The sequence below is a fragment of the Petaurus breviceps genome, unplaced genomic scaffold (genome assembly GCF_028583685.1).
Source record: "Petaurus breviceps papuanus isolate PSGF00001 unplaced genomic scaffold, PetGlider_PUasm1.0 90977, whole genome shotgun sequence".
Classification (NCBI taxonomy): Eukaryota; Metazoa; Chordata; class Mammalia; order Diprotodontia; family Petauridae; genus Petaurus; species Petaurus breviceps.
Genome location: NW_027187391.1, coordinates 9,286,997 through 9,305,521, shown reverse-complemented (window position 1 = coordinate 9,305,521; position 18,525 = coordinate 9,286,997). Strand labels below are relative to the sequence as shown.

General features: G+C 36.9%; 1 protein-coding gene across 2 annotated transcripts in view; it reads left to right on the top strand.

Moving 5' to 3' along the window:
- PDE7B (phosphodiesterase 7B) overlaps positions 1 to 18,525 on the top strand; it is a 475,247-nt gene that overhangs the window by 343,803 nt on the left and 112,919 nt on the right. The window lies entirely within an intron of this gene.

Below are 18,525 nucleotides of genomic sequence, written 5' to 3'. Positions count from 1 at the left end.
TTTTTTTTATTATTTCCCTGTAAATCTAACTCAGGAATGCTGTTGTTAAAGTCCTCTTTCCCTAGTCCTTTGGCCCTGTCATCCCAAGCATAGGCATGTTTTATTGCTACTTGTAAGCTGGTTACCATATACACCATTGCTTTTATCTCTGATTCCCTTCTGTTTCATCTAAAAACAATCACCATCTTTTCCACCCATCTTGCCAGTTCAACTGTGTACCTGAATAAAGCATAAATACACATATAATCATAATACAAGAAAGACTATGCAAGTGATAGTAAGTGCATGGGTAGTTGAGAAGTGAGAGATTATTTCTCACTTGGAAAATCAAGGCAGCTTTGAGCCCAGCTTTGAAGGATGAGTAGGCTTTCAGCAAAATGAAGATGAGAGAACATGAAGTTAGACGCAGACAATGAAGAAAGGCATGGAGACAAGAAAGTCTGATTCCAATGCAACATTCATGAGCAGAAGGGCCTGTGTCTTATCTATACTATCTTCCCTGGTGCCTAGCACAGTGCACTGCACATAGCAAATGAACTTAATAAATATTTGTTGAATGAATGCAGTAATTCAGGTTGACTGGAATCAGAGCCAGGACTCAGGGTAAGTAAGGTAGGCAGCTTCTTAGGATGCAAAACAAAAAGGAGCTGTTCAATAAAGAACACATTTTAATATCATTTTTAATAAATGCACAAAGCATCAGTGCCAAAAAAGTCTCCTCTGGCCTGGAGGTATTTGTTTTGTAAGAAGTTGAGTCATATGTGTTTATAATGATGCCTTATGAAAACGCCAGTAGATAGTAAGAACCCAGGAAGCCTAATTTTCAAACACTGAGGGTTACAATGTTCAAACACTACCGGGGAGGAGTAAATACTTTGTATTGGCTCTGACTAGAGTATAGGGTAAACAAAGGTAAACAAAGCAGAGGAGCGTAAGTCAGAATGATCATCCTGTATGCTAGAATGTTTAGTGAAACAACCATTACATGTTTTCGTTTTTGTTTTGAGTAAGAGAATGGCATTAGAGGATTAATACGACAATAGTGTATAGAATGGATTGGAGTGAGAGAAAAGAACTACGTACTGGAATTCCATGCCTAGAATGTAATCTCTCCTTATCTCTGACTCTTAGAATTCCTTTGGTTGTTTTTGTTGTTGTTCAGGCATGTCTGACTCTCTATGACCTCTTATGGGGTTTTCTTGGCAAAGATACTAGAATGGTTTGCCATTTCCTTCTCCAGCTCATTTTATAGATGAGGAAACTGAGGCAAACAGATAAGTGACTTGCCCAAAGTCACAAAGCTAGTGTTTAAGGCCGATTTGAACTCAGGAAGATGAGTCTTTCCTGACTTTAGGCCAGACACTGAATCTTTTGCACCACTTAGCTGCCCAGCTAGATGCAAATACCACCTCCAAACAGACCTTTGCTGATTTCCTCTGGCTACTCCTACTAAAAATTACCCTGTACTTACTTTGTATAATATATTGTACAGAATGTAAGTTTCTTGAGACCACGTACCGTGTCATTTTTGTCTTTGCCTAGTCCTTTCATGTAGTAATCTCTTAAATGCTTGTTGATTGATTGGTGGTTAAGTTGATGTGCTAATATTCTAAGCGGGAGGTAATATATTATGATCATGAAGTAGGATAGTGGCAGTGATACAGGAGAGGAGGGCTAAAAGAAACTTTTTGGAGATAAAATCAACTGGACTTGGCAATTGATTGGATGTACAGGAGATGAAAGAAGAGTGAGGAGCTAAATATGAATCAAACATTTCAAGCCTATAGACTAGGAAAACGCACTGCTATTAACCAAAACAACCAGGGGAATGGTTGAATAAATTGATATACATCAATGAAACAATTACTATATATTATCAAGATAGATGTGTTATAAAGAAAAAAACATAAAGGAATCTGGAAAGATCTATAAGAATTAATCCAGACAAAGAAAACAGACAAGAATAAATACCTACTAAGTCTTCATCTCTCTATCTCTCTCTCTCTCTCTCTCTCTCTCTCTCTCTCTCTCTCTCTCTATATATATATATATATATATATATATATATATATATATATATATATATATATACTATATGTGTATATATGGTATATATGTATAGGCATAAGAAAATATACATATAAACACATAAAACTGAATGGGTAAAAAGAAAATTTAAAAGTTGTTGTTTAGTCGTGTCCAACTCTTCATGACCTCTCTTGGGGTCTTCCTGGCAGAGATACTGGAATGGTTCTCCATTTACTTCTCCAGTTTATTTTACAGATGAGGAAACTAAGGCAAACAGGGTTGAACGACTTGCTCAGGGTCACACAACTCATTAAGTGTCTGAGGCCTGATTTGAACTCAGGTCTTCATGACTCCAGTCCCAGTGCTCTATCTACTTCACCACCTAGCTACCCCAAACTTAAAGGGATATAATATATATAATTGATAAGGTGCTACAAATATTTCATATAATGAAATTCATATAAAATGTGAATCACTATAAAGTATGTTTAATGGATTCTACTCATGTTTAAAGTTAAGCTAATAAATATATTTTGCTTTTAAAAGTTTTATGGTAAAAAGAAGAACAAAGAAGCCATGATAGATTGAAGGGTGGGTTGTTTTATTTTATTTCATTTTTTTCTTCCATTTCCTTTGGGGTTTTGTTTTAAAATTGGGAAGACTTAAGTATTTTATACCCACAGAAGAAAGAGACAGTAAAGAAAGACTGAAGACTTGAAAGTAAGGATAGTCAATAGGAGAAAAAGTCCCAGAGAAGAGATAAGAGAATAAAATCTGGGCTATCGATCCATCTAGGGCAAACTCCCCTCGGTACATAAAGCCTTTCCTGATCCCCTGACTACTAATGCATTCCCAGTATTCACTCTTTTATATGAATTTGTATTTATTCTGTATATATGCAGGGTATCCCAAAAGTCTTAGCGTAGTTTTAAACTTTGATATCTTTGGAAATAAAAAATTCTAGAAACTCATTTTAAAAATCTGAAAGATTAATTATTTAAATATTTAAATATCAGTTTCTTATTAAAATTTAACATAAGCTTTTGCTATATATCATTGTAGCTGATTTTCTAACTTTGTAAGACCTTTCATTAGCTGCTGTTCAGTGACAAAAAAGGATTGCATTTGTAATCTGAGCCATAAGACCATGTAAAGAATGAAATGTTGATACATGGACAACAGTGTTGATATCACTCCATGTGAAAATATCTAAGGGAGGTAGATCAGGTTACCAACATAGCCATGGGAGAGAACTTTTACCAATCTGAGAAAGTGAAATCCAGAAACAATTGCATAAGACAGGATGCCTTATCTTGTTAAAATGAAATGTCTTAATTATTGAAATTCACAAAACTAAATAAATGTAAATGAAATATACATAATTAAGCTTTTAGATTATATCTTTGTAAGTTTGTCAGATTTATACTTCTGAAACCATTAAAGTTTAAAACTGCACTAAGACTTTTAGGACAGCTTGTACTTTGTTGCCTTTTTAGAATTAAGAAGGTAAGAATCATTTTGATCTTTATATTTGTTTCCCCAGTGTGGAGAACAGTGCCTGTCACTAAGTAAATACATAATAAATGCTTGTTGAGTGACTGATATATGTATACATTTGTCCCTTCAAATTAGAATGTAAGATCCTTGAGGGAAAGACTTGTTTCTTTTTTGTCCTTATTCCCCAGTACTTAGTACAATGACTATAGTAAGTGTTTAATAAATGTTTGTTGACTGATGGGTAAAAAGGACAAAAAATAAGTAGAAAAGAAAGTGTGGGAAGGTGGAGATATTTTGAGGTGTAGACAAGGGAAAGCGAGGGAGCTATACACATTTTAAGGTTTTGAAGGAAATCTGCTAACAGTGACCCTGATGGGCTAGGGGCTTAAGAGAGTGGAAAAAGGTTGGAATAGCCACTGCATGTAATGTGATAGGGAGTTAATGAGATGAATGAGAGGACTGCCAAGAAGCAGTGAGGTCTCTGCTAAGGTTAACTAGCATGAATTTGTAATTGATCCAATGAGCCTGTTTTGGCTACTTTCTCCAACAGTGCTTGGAGGCCTGGGAGTGTAGAAAACAGAAAGTAGGAGTTATCCAAGACTCAGGCTGACAAGGTTGATATGGGGGAAGGTCAAAAGGGTGAGGGCTTCAGAGTGCTGGATCGTCTCATTGAAATGTCTGACTAGGAGGGGGGTACAGTTACTTGGGAGGGAAGTAAAATCAGAAGGGGGCTGATATGCTGGCAAATTAGAGAGAAGTTGATAGAATGGAGGTTTTAATGAGATTGAAAGCAAAGTATAAGGGGAAAGGACTGTGGGTTGTAATTCAGAAAGGGAAATTTCGGTTTGGGATCTGAAAGGTATCAAGGTTTAGAGGGACTACAAAACCCAAGTTCAATGAAGAGTGATGTCATTAGGTCAAAAAACTCTGAAGTCAAATTGTTAGAACCCTTCACCTCCCTAAATCCAAAGTCCTGTTTTCCAAATCCTAAATTTGAGACCAAGCTTTGAACCCTAAGCTTCTTGGTGGGAATTAGGCTGGGAGTAACAGACAATTGTGTGTACAGATTGTGTAACGGCCTGCCTATACAGAACAAGTCAAAAGTTGTTATGTGGTTCTACACTTTTATGAATACAAAACAAGCCTAAAATAAGCAATTTCTTTTAATTAAAGACACAAACTGAACACATTATAATGTTCTTTAACTTTTCAATGACTGATGTCACCTTGCATGTTGCATGGAAAATTTGCCTTCCTTAAGGAATATAAATTCATATATTACAAGAGATTAGGGAAAAAAAGAAAAACAATGACAGCAAAGTACAAGTGCTTAGTGTTTTTGTTTGTGGACTACTCCTTTTGTTCCTTGATAGAATTAAGCAGGTGAGAGAATGCTTTTGTTTTTTTTTCCTGGGGGTGGGAATGAAGCAATAGGGGTTAAGTGACTTGCCCAGGTGACTTACAGCTAGTAAAGTATCTGAGGCTGGAAGTGAACTCAGGTCCTTCTAACTCCAGGGCCAGTGCTCTATCTACTGTACCGCTTAGCTGCCCCTTTTTTCTTTTTCTCTCTCTTTTGGGGGGCAAAGGGGGAGTAAGAGGCTTTTTGCTGCTTCTGATAGTAAACACTACAAGGGCCACCATAACTGTCCAGATTGTGCTAAGTGTGGAAAGAATTTGGGGGCACAAATTCTTCTCTTCAAGTGCACTTGTATCTATAGGAAATGAAGCAAAATCTTTAGATATGAAAAACTATCAAGGGGTGCTTCCAAGACAGAACTTTTTTCCCCTCAAATCAGCTGGCAACATCTAGATTTTGTCATGATGTTATATTTCCTCAAATTTATAGTTACCCATAACATAAATAAAAGTATTTTATTATCTCCCCAAAATTATTTCAATGTGTCAGGTGGGTTTTCAGTTCTATTAATCGGTCGTAAGGATAATTGCAAATAAATAGGTTGGGAGACATGAATAAAATTAATTTATTTCTCAGAGGGCAAAGGGAACAATGAGAGGAATTGCTACCTTAATTCTGAGTAATAAGAAGAAGCTATGAAAAGCACTGAAAACTTGGGAGAAAATGACCATACCATCTTAGAGTTCATAATAGCAAAAAAAAAGAAGGAAGATTGGATATAATCAGATGGATACCTTCTACTTTAAGAAAGCAATTTTTAAAAATTAAAAGAAATAGCTGTAATTCCCTGAACAGAAACTCAAAGAAAGAATATGGCTCAAGAGCTACATTATTATTTTTTAGAGCTGAAAAAAAAATCTTTTAAATCATCTGGTTCAATGCCATGATTATTACACCGTGAAGAAAAAGAACCCCAGAGAGGTTAGATACATTCTGACAATAAAATGTCCAAGACCCCTGATAGAGAAAAGAAAAGAGAAGGTATTTAAAGAAAACAATGTAACTATACAGAAAGCTCTTTGATGAGCTTGAGTTAAAAAAGATATAGAGAAGAGAGAAGGCAGGGAACAAACAAGGAAGAATAAGAAAGACTGTGCAAACCTACAACAGCAGTGCCCAGAAAGCTAAACTTGGAAAGAGCTTGAGGCTTGCAAGACATACTAAGAACAATGAAAAAAAAAAAAAGGTTCTCTTTTTAGTGATCCTCAGAATAAGATGGGTAAGTACAGAACTGGAAAACTGCCCAAGAAATATATTGTAATATTAATGGATGGCAGACAATCCTGGGTGAATCACCCAAAAAGAGTGGCCTACAAAATATTAAGGGTAAAACAAACATTATGCAGAAGAAATTGAAGCCCCAGAGAGACTAGACCAGAATAGGAAAGGACCCAAGTTAAGGTCAAGGTGATAGGTTTAGATGAATTACATACCAGAGTGCTGATGGCATTGGCAAATGGGACTGCAGAACTGAATAGTCTCTGAGAACTCATGGGACAATGCCAGAAAACTAGAAAAGGGCAAAGGTCTCATTTTTTTTCAAAAGGGGGAGAAAAATGAACTCTGGAAACTGAAGTCTGGTAAACTAGATGTCAATGATGGCAGAATTCCAAAACAGATCTTTAAATTGATGTCTACCTAGAAAGGGAAGTTATATCACTAGGAGTCAGCACAGATTCACTAAGAGTAAGTCATGCCAGACTAGCCTCATTTCCTCTTTTTGATAGAGTTATCAAACTGGTGTGTCAGGGGAATACCACAGACATAGTGTATCTTGATTTAAGTGGGTAATTTGACAAAGCATCTCATATTAGTTTTACGTGGAAAAATGAAGTAGTGTAGGCTAGAGGAGCATAGTATAGCTAAGTGGAATTATGGATTATTGAAAATATTAATTAGTCACTTGATGTCAGTAATAATAACTGACATTCAAATAACACTTTGTAGTACACTTTAATGCATTATTTCATTTGATCCTCACAACAACCCTGTGACAATAAGAACATCATTATTATCCCCATTTTATAGATGAGTCATATATAGGATCATATACCCAGTAAGTTCCTAAAGAGGAACTCAAACCCAGACCTTCCTCATTTCAAGGCCAGCCCTTTATCTGCTATGACATACTGTCTTTCAGTTTCATGCTAGGTTCTATGCTTGGTCCAATAATTTTTGATGCTCATCAGATCTATAGATGACACACAGAGATCTAACAAATGTTTAATTTGGATAACTCAGTCAAAATAGAGGACTAAAACCAGTAATATTAAATGTAATAGTAGTAAATGTAAAACTTGACACTCAGATTTCTTTCTTAAAATCAGTTATACAAATCAAGAAGATAAAGTATTCATGTGAAAAAGATGTGGAGGCTTGGGTCAACTACAAGCTCAAAATGAACCAAGAGCATGATGAAATTACCTTTAAAAAAAATTTCAGTCAGGCAGCTAGGTGGTGCAGCGAATAGGAGTCAGGAGGACCTGAGTTCAAATCCAACTACAGACACTTAATAAAAAAAACTAGCCATGTGACATTGGGCAAGTCACTTAACCCCAATTGCCCTACCCTCCCCCCTCCAAAAAAAGGTTAAAAAAATTTTTAAGTCAACATAAAGCTGAGTTGATCGAATAATAATGTTGAGGTCAAGGAAAATAATGGCCCTATCATACTCTGCTCTGGTTTGTCACGTATAACTAGTCATCATCGTTTAAGAAAGAAACTGACAAACAGGAGAATCATGGGAAAACAGGCAACTGTGTAATTTTTAGGAATTTTTAGCCTAGAGAATTTTCATTTTAGCCTGGCATTACCATACCTGTCTCCAAATATCTAAAGAGCTGGAGAAAAAAAGCCCTGGGTTTATTATGTTGTTCCAGGAGGCAGAATCAGGACCACTGACTGGGTAGAAGTTACAGAGAAATAAATTAAATTCCTTAAAAATGAGGAAGAACTTTCTGACACCAAGAGTATCCCTGACATGCAAAGACTATTCGAAAAAGGAGTCAACTCCATGTGTTCAGAAATATTCAAGCTCAACCTGACTAATGTTTAATGTGAAGGTATTTATAGATCCTATATTTGACTGCATGCTGCCATGGGGGGAGAGAGAGGGAGAAAAAATTTGAAACTCAAGGGATTGTAGAACTGAATGTTATGAACTAAAAGTAAATAAATTATTTTTTAATGAATTAAAAAAAAGAAATATTCAAGCTAAACCTGGATGATCCTTGGCAGCAGTCCTTGTAGAAAAGAGTTTGGATATGGGTTGGAAAATGTACTAGGTGCTCCCTAAGGTCTTTCCCAATTCATAAGATTCAAATTTAAATGTATTTCTAGTTGAGTTATGTATTTGTTTCCCTTTTTTGTGAAAAGGAAGTACTTAGACCCTTGAACCCTCATTGCCGCAGCAGAGATGACCCACCAATGAAAGAACTTCTAGCTAGCTCTAGATTCAGGAAAGCCTCCTCCTGTAAGCATGGCTGCCTGACAGTACTTCTCCATTCTGCAGACTTAGCCAGGCAGTCTTCTGAGAACAAGCTCTCTCATGGGATGTAGAGTATTTCCTGCTGCTGATCAGCAACATCTTTTCTTGCAGTATTTTGGCAGGTTTGTCCTTGTTCCCAGCCAGAATCAGGAAGTTCAGAAGCACATGAAAATAAACAATACATTAAAAAAAAAAAGTTTCACTTGACTTATTCAAAGTTCAAAAAACAAGAGTTTGTAATTAATTCTCATTTTGCCCAATTAATTATGCCCGATATGACAATTTTTTCCAGCTGATTATGTTTAAAACAGTGGTTTTTGTCCAGGCTTCAGGTGAAGGAAATAATTAGGCAAATTATAAAGACTTTATAGGTGACTACATGACCTAGGAAGTTGATTTAGGCAATGTTCAAGTTATTTTATTATTTTTGTTTTTAAGGTTATGATTAAGGCTGATGTTTCTTTACATAGGGCAGGGGGTCCATTGGCAGAAGAAAGGAGCAAAAAGGTAATGAAACCCTCTAGCCCCAGGGTGTCTGTGGATAGGTTTTAGGAGTCCATGAACTTAGATTTCAAAAAATACATCTTCATTTCAATATAATTGGTTTCCTTTGTAATGCCATGTGTTTTATTTTATGCACTCAAATGCATTATTTGAAGAAGGAATCTATAGGCTTCACCAAACTATCAAAGGGATCCATGACCCACATACACAAAAAGTTAATAACTTCTGCTACTTGAAACCATTCCAAAGTTCCAGGCAGCCATAGTCAGCCTATTAGTCATAGATCTATATTTCCAAACCATGGAAGTGCTTTAGGGGTCCCTAGAACTAGCCAGGTGAAGATAAAATACCAGCAGTTGCTAGACCTTTAAAATTGTTTTAGGCTTTTCAACTGTATCAGAAACAACGAGGAGTTGCCTGTAAAAGGAGGGAAACCCAGGGTGAAACTATCTTCACCTCAGGGGTCTCATCTAAGTAGGTGGTCCTCCAAGATGATGACCCCCACACTCACTGTGGTTTTACTCTATGCCCACGAGCCAGGCCATTGTATTCAATCTGAGCCAAGACTCACGGTAACCCAGGTTATTGAACATGTATGAACACTACAGTGATGAAACCCCTTTTCTCCCATCTCTGTCCTCCCACCAAAAAGAACAGAAAAAGGAGGCAGAGTCAAAAGACAACAGAGCATTCATTTGTAATCCACACGGTGTGACAATTTGAAGAATCATGGTGTTAGGAAGATGTCCGAGGAGAGGAATTTAGTCAGGGCAGAGATATTCTCCCTAATGGTGTCTCACGTAAGATGCAGAAGAAACTAGGTATGCTCACAGAATTAAAGTCGGGGATTTGTTTTGAGATTAGCCTGATGCTTTTGTTAATACCTTAAGATATATTTCACATTCCAAGAGGCGATTTTTCTTTTCCCTTTTTCCTCTTGTCCTGATCTCCATAAAAGAACATACCACTATGTTCTCCTGAGCTTTGACAGTTCTTGGAACTCTCTTTAAACATTCCTACTGTTCTTTGTTCAATATCTTTTTTTATTACACTCCTGCACTCCCAATGATTGAGGCTTATTTTTCTCTCATTTTCCCTCTGGAAAAAAACCATCCACAGAAGAAAAGCTGGGGGAAGCAGGGAGGACCTAGGAGCTCCAGTCTGAGTCAGAATCCTCCTACCTGGCTTAGAAAAGTCTATACCATTTGAGAGCACAGCTCTCTCTGATTCACTATCCTAACCCATATACCTGACCCTGAATACACTTAAAACCATTTGTAATGCAGGATTTAATAAGTCAAGATTCTGGTTTCAAGATGATTTTCTATGGTCTCCAGTCTTTCTTAACTTTGTGAAGTGTTCCCTTTATCCATGTTTGAGTTTAAACCAGTATTAATGGGGGGTTTTAAGTGATTTTTAAAAAAAACATTTCACATGCTAGGAAATTATTTTGTTCCTATCCCCAATAGAGTAGCCTCTGTGCTACAGGCACGTAGTTTTTCATACTGCACACAGAGCTCTCATTGAGAACCTGAGAGCACAGCACTGATGAAATCAGACAGAAAGACCCGAAGCTTCAGACCCAGCTTGTTCAGTAAATAATCCTCAGTGGCCAGGCCTGCTTACCAAAGGGAAGAAGGTTTCATGTTTATCTGGTGAATTTGGGGCAATCTAATCAACCAATTTTAATACTAGGAAAAATCATAGTCCTCAAGTCTTTGTCTCAAATATCTGAACTAACCTATAAATTCACCAGACAATTAAATTACACAGCCCTATGCTTTAACTTAGCTTGGTAGACCAGATAAAGGGAGAGGAGATCATTTTGCAGGTCTTGGGAAATGACCAGCTAGAATTTACAAAATTGTCAGTCATGGGAATGCCATGTATTACAAGGGAAGCTTACTCTTATGTAATATTCTGTGGTTATGGGGCATTTTTTGTAGTGTTATCTTATTTGATCCTCTTAATAGCACCATGTGGCATATAGAATTAAAGCCTTAAAAGCAGAGGCCTGGGTTATCTGTCCATCAGTGTCCAACTTACAGGATACAACTGTGAAATCAATGACTGGCATGTAAAGCTCACATAAATCTATTTCCTGGGAACCCTTCAACCTCTGTCACATTTGTCCAATATTATGTGATTTCATCTCTCTGACATTACCACCACTATCTTATTTGCCTTGATCTCTAATGGGTACCCATGTTGAATTTCAGTCTTATCTCCTTTACAATCAGTTTATTTTGCAGAATTCTTTACCCTTCGCTCCCCAAACCCAGTCGGCCCGCAGTAGTCACTGGTTCATATCACCATCTCTCTGTCTCTCTGTCTGTCTGTCTGTCTGTGTGTGTGTGTGTATGTGTGTGTCTCTCTCTCTCTCTCTCTCACCCCTTCTCCCCACCCTGAAATGACCTTGACGCCATCGTTATAGCCAGATCCTGGTTCTTGTCATGTGGCTGATGTTTCAGCAACTGTAAGTTGTCATCACGGCCACAGTCTCCACCCTTGCTGACAGTTACATAAGAAGCCACATAAACTTCTGTTACCTAGTACAGGCTTTTATTAAACAGAGACAAAGTGAGATGCCAAGTGGGCAACAGATCCATGCAGGAAATATGTCCCCTGGGAAGTTGAGTGACTGCCTCCAGTTCTTGGCTCTTGTGGAAATTCAGCTCTCTGTATGTCTTTGCACCATTAAAATATTCCAGGGTGATATGTTGTGTCTTCAGCCTGAAGGGGCAGGAGGGAAGCAGCCCTTTCAAAATAAAAATTTCTCTGCTATTGGTTTGATTTTGGAACACAATAAGTAGAGACTGAGGATATGACTTTGGGCTGTCAACACTTCCTATCCTGCTCCCACAGAGCCTTCCTTTTGCCAGAAAAAGTTACTTAAGTAAAACAAGGGTTTAATGAATATTCAGAACAATTGTTTAACTTGGATCTAGTGCCTTGGATAAATAGATGGGTAGCTGTGAAGGTGAGCCAGTAAAATCCTTTCAATACAATACTACTGGTCTCATTATTTGGATATCAATATCAATATCAATTCAGCAACCATTGCTTCTTTAGGTAATAAGAGGTAACATTTATATAACGCTTATTATGTGCTAAGTACTTTACAATTATTATTTCATTTGATCCTCACCACAATCCTGGGAGGTAGGTGCTATTAGTATCCCCATTTTACAGATGAGGAAACTGAGGCAGGTGGCAACAGTTTTTACTGAGCAACTCCACTCTCTTGGGTTTTTTAAGGTACTTAAATATTCAGAGATGGCTCACGAAAGAAAATAGAGGTCTTTTAAACATTTTTAACATAAAACTCTGTTGCTTAGAAAGGCAATTGCGTTACTTTTCATGCAATAAAATCTTGATAAACTTTAATGTTCATGTAATTGGGAATTCTAATTAATTTCATTTTTCTTGTTAGCTACCAGAAAACCAGGTTACCAGGAAACTTTTTTTTTCAACTTTTGTTCTTAAAAATCTTTCCCAAACTGTGCCTTGAGGAGGCATTTCATAAAAATGTGTTTAATAAATGAATGTTATCAGTTCATTTAGTAAAGAATAGTAAACACAATTATTTCAAGAAATTGGGACCTTTCAGTGCCTCAAGATTAATGCCGAAAAACAATAATCATCTTCTAGTACTAGAAAATAAGGGTAAATGAATGAATGAATGAATAGTGGCAATGCAGAAAGTATACAAAAGTCTATATTAATCCTGTGTCAAGCCCCATATGTTATATACATACATATATTCATTTTATAAAGTTGAGTCTACTATAACACTTATTTCAAAAATGCAAATCTGTTCCAGTGAAAGTGATGTGTTAGAGAGCAATTTAAGCATAACCTGAAATTCATGTTTGCATATGTGCAATGTTGTCCATAAGAAACCCTAGATGAATGCAGAAAATTACTGCACCCAATGAACCAAATTACATAGGAATATACAAAATGCAGACAGACACACACACACACTCAAATACCTCAAACATCTACTAGCTACCTCAGTTTACTGTGTTATCCTACAATGTTGTATTTTGCTATTCTTTCACATTTGTGTACTTCTCTAAATTAAAAAACAACAACAACCCACTCATTCAACATCCTAAAGATATCTAAGTATCCTGGTTCAGAAAACTCACATAGTGCATGCAAAAAGAAAGTTTTCTGTACTGAGGAGAAGCTTAAAATAATAAAGCATTTTAAAAAGAATGAGAGAACATGTGATATCTCCTGAGCAACAGGCGTAAAGGAATCCACATTGAAGACCATCAGAGATAATGCCACAAAAATAAAAGAAACATTGATGGCTGCAAGTAGTATACTCCCAACTCCATTTTTTCCCCTAAGCCCTGTGGTTTTTATTGTGCAATTTTGCATACTGCAATAATTTTTAGGAACATATGTCACATTATAGCAGAGATGACTATATTATTTTTGCATATGTTATGTATACATACAACTATCTTCAGGAGGAGTACACAAAACTTCTACCATGTTAGATTACTGCGGTAGGTGACCTTGGCTTCTCAAAGTCTAAGCTATGCCTAAAGAGTGCAAGCCTTTCCAAGCTAGAAAGGCTTTGAGTTTGGGCTTGGTGCCAGACTATCTGTTGTCTTAGAATCAGATTTGCTAAGATTTATTTCTACCAGTCTGTCCACCATGTGACCATCACTTTAGTAATGGAAATCTATCAAATTCATCAAATACAAAGTGTCCCTCAGTCCTGAGAAATACCATTCTACTTCCACAATGATGGTCGGTCAGTCAATAAACATTTATTAAATGCCTGTGTGTCAAGTACTGTGCTAAATTCTGGGAATACAAAAAGAGGCAAAAACAGTACTTCACTTCAAAGAGCTTAGGACCTGATGGGAGAGACAACAAGCAAATAAGTACAAACAAGCTATATACAGGATAAACTGGAAATAATTAAGAAAGGAAAGTCACTAGAATTAAGAAGGTTTGGGTAAAGTTTCCTGTAGAAGATGGGGTTTTAGCTGGGACTTAAGGGAATCCAGGAGGCAGAGGTGAGGAGGTAGAACATCCCAGGCATGGACCAGAGCCAAGAGATGGAGTATCTTGTTAAGGGAAGAGCAAGGAGACTGGTATTACTGGATCAGAGTACATGGCAGGGAGTAACATGTAAGAAGACTGGAAAGATAGGGGAGGACTAGCTTATAAAGGACTTTGAACATAAGAGACATTTGCATTTGATCCTGGAGTCAATAAACAGCCAAGTTTATTGAGTAGGGGGGGAGGTAGGGGGGAGGGTGCAGGGATTTGCATAGTCAGACCTGTGCTTTAGGAAAATGATAGTGTCATATAAAGGAATAAAGTAAGTTTTTAAAAATCACATAATTTTTAGACCATCTATAAACATTCATTTCATTATTGATACTCTTAATGGGGTCTATGGGTGTTCATACCTTCAGTGTGAGGGTCCACTTAATATACAAATGTAGTTCAGTTACCCAAAAATCAACACACCTCCAAAAAAAACCACATCCATATTGACATTTTTCTTATAAATTAAAGTAGAACATATAAAGAAGTGCAGCTAAGCAGAAATTTAAAATTAAATTTAAATCCTCATAAGTTCTCCTCAAAAGTTACAAAGGAGCTGGAGAAGTTGGTTGCATTGAGAAATAGAAGAAATAAGAAATAAGAAGCACCATTTTATGGGATATTTTGCCCACTTGCCTTATAATACCCATAATTAATGTAATGCGCTCTTCCTCATCTCACATCACTCAAATGCCTTCTGCCATTATGTCCCTCACCCCAGTATCACACAAATTAATGTAACAGACCATCATGCAGATAACAGTAGTTTATGTCCCAACATCCATAGCACAACATGAAGAAGTAGAGGGATTCTCTAAAGTATTTAACAAGATTTTCCAACAAGCAATATATTCTTTGATACTTGGTGGCTTGAATGCAAAAGGTACAGGAGAAATAGTAAAAATAATTTTGGAAAAATGCAACTTGGCACAAAGAAATGAAAGAAACTTCTGGAAATGTGAAATGGTCAAAAGTAAGAACCATGACTATCACTATTATTCTTCATAAGTTTAATGGATACAAACAAATGCTCCAATCAGGATGCTGAAAGATCCCTAAAATCCAGCAAACTCCTTGACAGAGACACAGTGGAGATAAAGGTGGTGCTGGTTTAAAGTACAAATACATTTGCAAAGCCCTACAGAAGGATTTTATTCTTCACATCCTTATCCTTTGAGTCCCTTGCCCTTTATCTTGTTGCCAGTATTACCTTGCTAAGCCTCAGTGTTAGAATACTCTTACCCATCCACTGCTTTTGCTCTTACTCACATGCTGCTGAGCAAAGCTGGAAAAAAATCAGGAAGCCCTACTGATTGGCTAGCTTCACTACAAAAATCATACTATTTAATCTCAGATGCGTCCCCACTGTGTTAAGGCAATGTTTAGGCTTTCCCAAGTGACTATCCCACTCACTACGGCAGTTTTTCAAAGTCTTTTCATCTGTCCTCAAAATTTCCATGGTCTTCCTCCTCATACTCTCTCAACTGAGAACATTGCCTCATGTTTTGTTTTGTTTGCCTTTTGGAGGGCAATTGGAGTTAAGTAACTTGCCTAAGGTTATACAGCTAGTGTTTTTGTGTGGTTGTTAAGTGTCTGAGGCCGGAAACAAACTCGGGTCCTCCTGACTCTGGAGCTGGCACTTTACCCACTGAGGCACCTAGCCGCCCCTAAATTTTTTTTATTTTTTTTTTGCTTTTTGGAGGGCAATTGTGGTTAAGTGACTTGCCCAAAGTCACATGGCTAGTAAGTGTGTCAAGTGTCTGAGGCTGGATTTGAACTCAGGTCCTCCTGACTCCACGGCCAGTGTTCTATTCACTGCGCCACCTAGCCTCCCCCATTGCCTCATATTTTACTGAAAAAAATTGAGGCCACTTGCGAGAGCTCCCTCTTCCTCATCTCACATCACTCAAATGCCTTCTGCCACTATCTCCCAGTATCACACAAAGAAGTGGCCCTTTTCTTTGCCAAGGCAAAACCCTTTACATGGGTTTCATTCCTTCCCATCTTCTCACCAGATTGATTCCTCTATCATATCTACCGTCTCACTTAATCTCTCCCACTCTACTGGTTCTTTTCTTTCCTTCTGCTTATAAACATCCCTGTGGCTCTCCTATTCTCAGAAAACTTTTACTTGATCTATCCGACCCTTCTAGCTTCTGTCCTCTGTGTGTCTGTCTGTCTGTCTCTCCTTTCATTGCTAAACTTATTGAGAAGACCATCTTATAATCACTATCTCCACTTCCTTTCTCCTCATTCAATACTTGACTCTGCAATCTGGCTCCCAACTTCATTTGACTGAAAATATTCTCTTCAAAAATAACTAAACAAACAGTGATTTCTCAATTGCCAAATCTAATGGCCTTTTCTCAATCCTCATCTTTCTTGACCTCACTGTAGTCTTTGACACTATCCACTACTCTCTTCTCCTAGATACTCTCTTCTCTGTACATTTTTGAGACTTTACTATTTCCTGGTTTTTCCTCTATGCATTGGACTTCTTGCTAAGTTCCTTTGATCTTTTGATTTATCTACAATCTTTCATTGTGAATGCTACATTGGGGGGGGGGGGGGGTTGCAGCTAGGTAGTGCAGTGAATAGAGCACTGGCCCTGGAGTCAGGAGGATCTGAGGTCAAATCTGTCCTCAGACACTTAACACTTACTAGCCATGTGACCTTGGGCAAGTCACTTAATCCCAACTGCCCTCCAAAAAGAAAAAAAAGAATGCTACATTGGTAGCTCAAAGATGCTAAAAACACCAGAGCCTCTAATATTTTGTGTGAACTGTCTCTAGAAAATTTATAGAAAGGCATTGAACAGGATTATATGGGATGAAAAGACATAAAAAGAGGTAGCATCTCGAATGATGAAGTCATGGAATAAATAAAATATCATGGTATCTTTGTTATTTGTCTATCCTAAAGAAGGATCTCAAAAGAAAGTTCAGCTTAATTTAGGGTTCTGTTATGTGTAATCCCATTAATAAGAGGTTCAATATAAATTTTTATAATTGCTTTCCATTATTAAAAGTAAAAATCAGAAGATACCTTCTTGATAATTATTCTTCCTTATCAGTACAGTAATTTATTGGTTTATTAATTAATGAAACATATATATATATATAAGTGATAGCCATCTTCTTGAGCTCTAGCATCATCAAGGATATAGGTAGCAATAGTATTCATAGAATTCCAGAAATGGTGCTGAATTGATGACCAAAAACAAACAGAAAACTCACACTCAACAGGAACTATGAAGCCAATAACAACCCAATTTCTTTCTCTGTCTACATAGTTTCTGTATGCATTTGTACATCATTTTCCTCCTTGTGCATATACATAAAGTACATGGGAAAGAATAAATTCTTATGTATAAGTCAACTTTCATTACTTAATAACAAAATAATGAGATTATATATAAAAGCATTCTGAATGCTGTGAAGAGTGATACAAATAATTGGTGAATGGTATTTTTCATTTAAAGTTTGGTAATGGGATCCTAGAATGTCAGAGAACCAATTTGCCCATTTTAGACATAAATAAACTTTTTCAACCCACTCAGTTTGTGGATTCAGGAATTGAGGCACAGAATTCTCTTGTTCAAGTTCACATAGCAAATCCTAGCAAATCTAGAATTAGAACTCAAATCTCCTGGCTTGTCATTCAGTATTCTACTACATTATAGTTTGTTGTTCAGTCATTCAGTTGTGTCCAACTTTTTGTGACCCCATGGACCACATCATATTAATACTATCCATAGGGTTTGCTTGGCAAAGATACTTGAATGGCTTGCCATGTTCTTCACCAGCTCATTTTTCAGATAAGAAAACTGAGGCAAACAAGGTTAAGTGACTTGCCCAGGGTCACACAGCTGGTAAGTGTTCTGAGGCTGGATTTGAACTCAGGTCTTCCTTACTCCAGGAGCAGCACTCTATCCACTGAGTCCCCTAGCTGCCTCCACTACATCATCCTACCTCCCATGAAATTTTCCATATAAAAAAGACAAAGGAGTTAACAACCTGCTTGAATTTTTACTTTTTTTTTTTTATTCTAGTTATTTTTAATCAGGAAACTTCCTGAAGAAGGATCTTAAGTTAAATAATTATAAAAAGTTAAATTCAGGTCAAGAGGTATTTGTGAATTATTGATTAAATACCTCCTGGACAAAGGGGAAAAAAGTCAGGTAGTAACAACTTGGAGAAACAAGTTGCTGAAGGAAAAAAATGACATTTTTCCAGGACAAAAGAGGTAAAATGAATGTGCCTGGATGTGCTGGAGAATGCACATAAGAGCATAATCCAGAACAGTGGAATACCTCGAAGTTGATGGAATAGAATGAATACTTCAAATGTTCAAACTTGAATTCATTAAGAAGGTTTGAGAAGCAATTTGACAATGAAAGCATACTTAAGTAATAGAGAGAAGATAGATAGACAGATACATAGATAGGCAGGCAGATAGATGGATGAATAGATAGATAGATAGATAGATAGATAGATAGATAGATAGATAGATA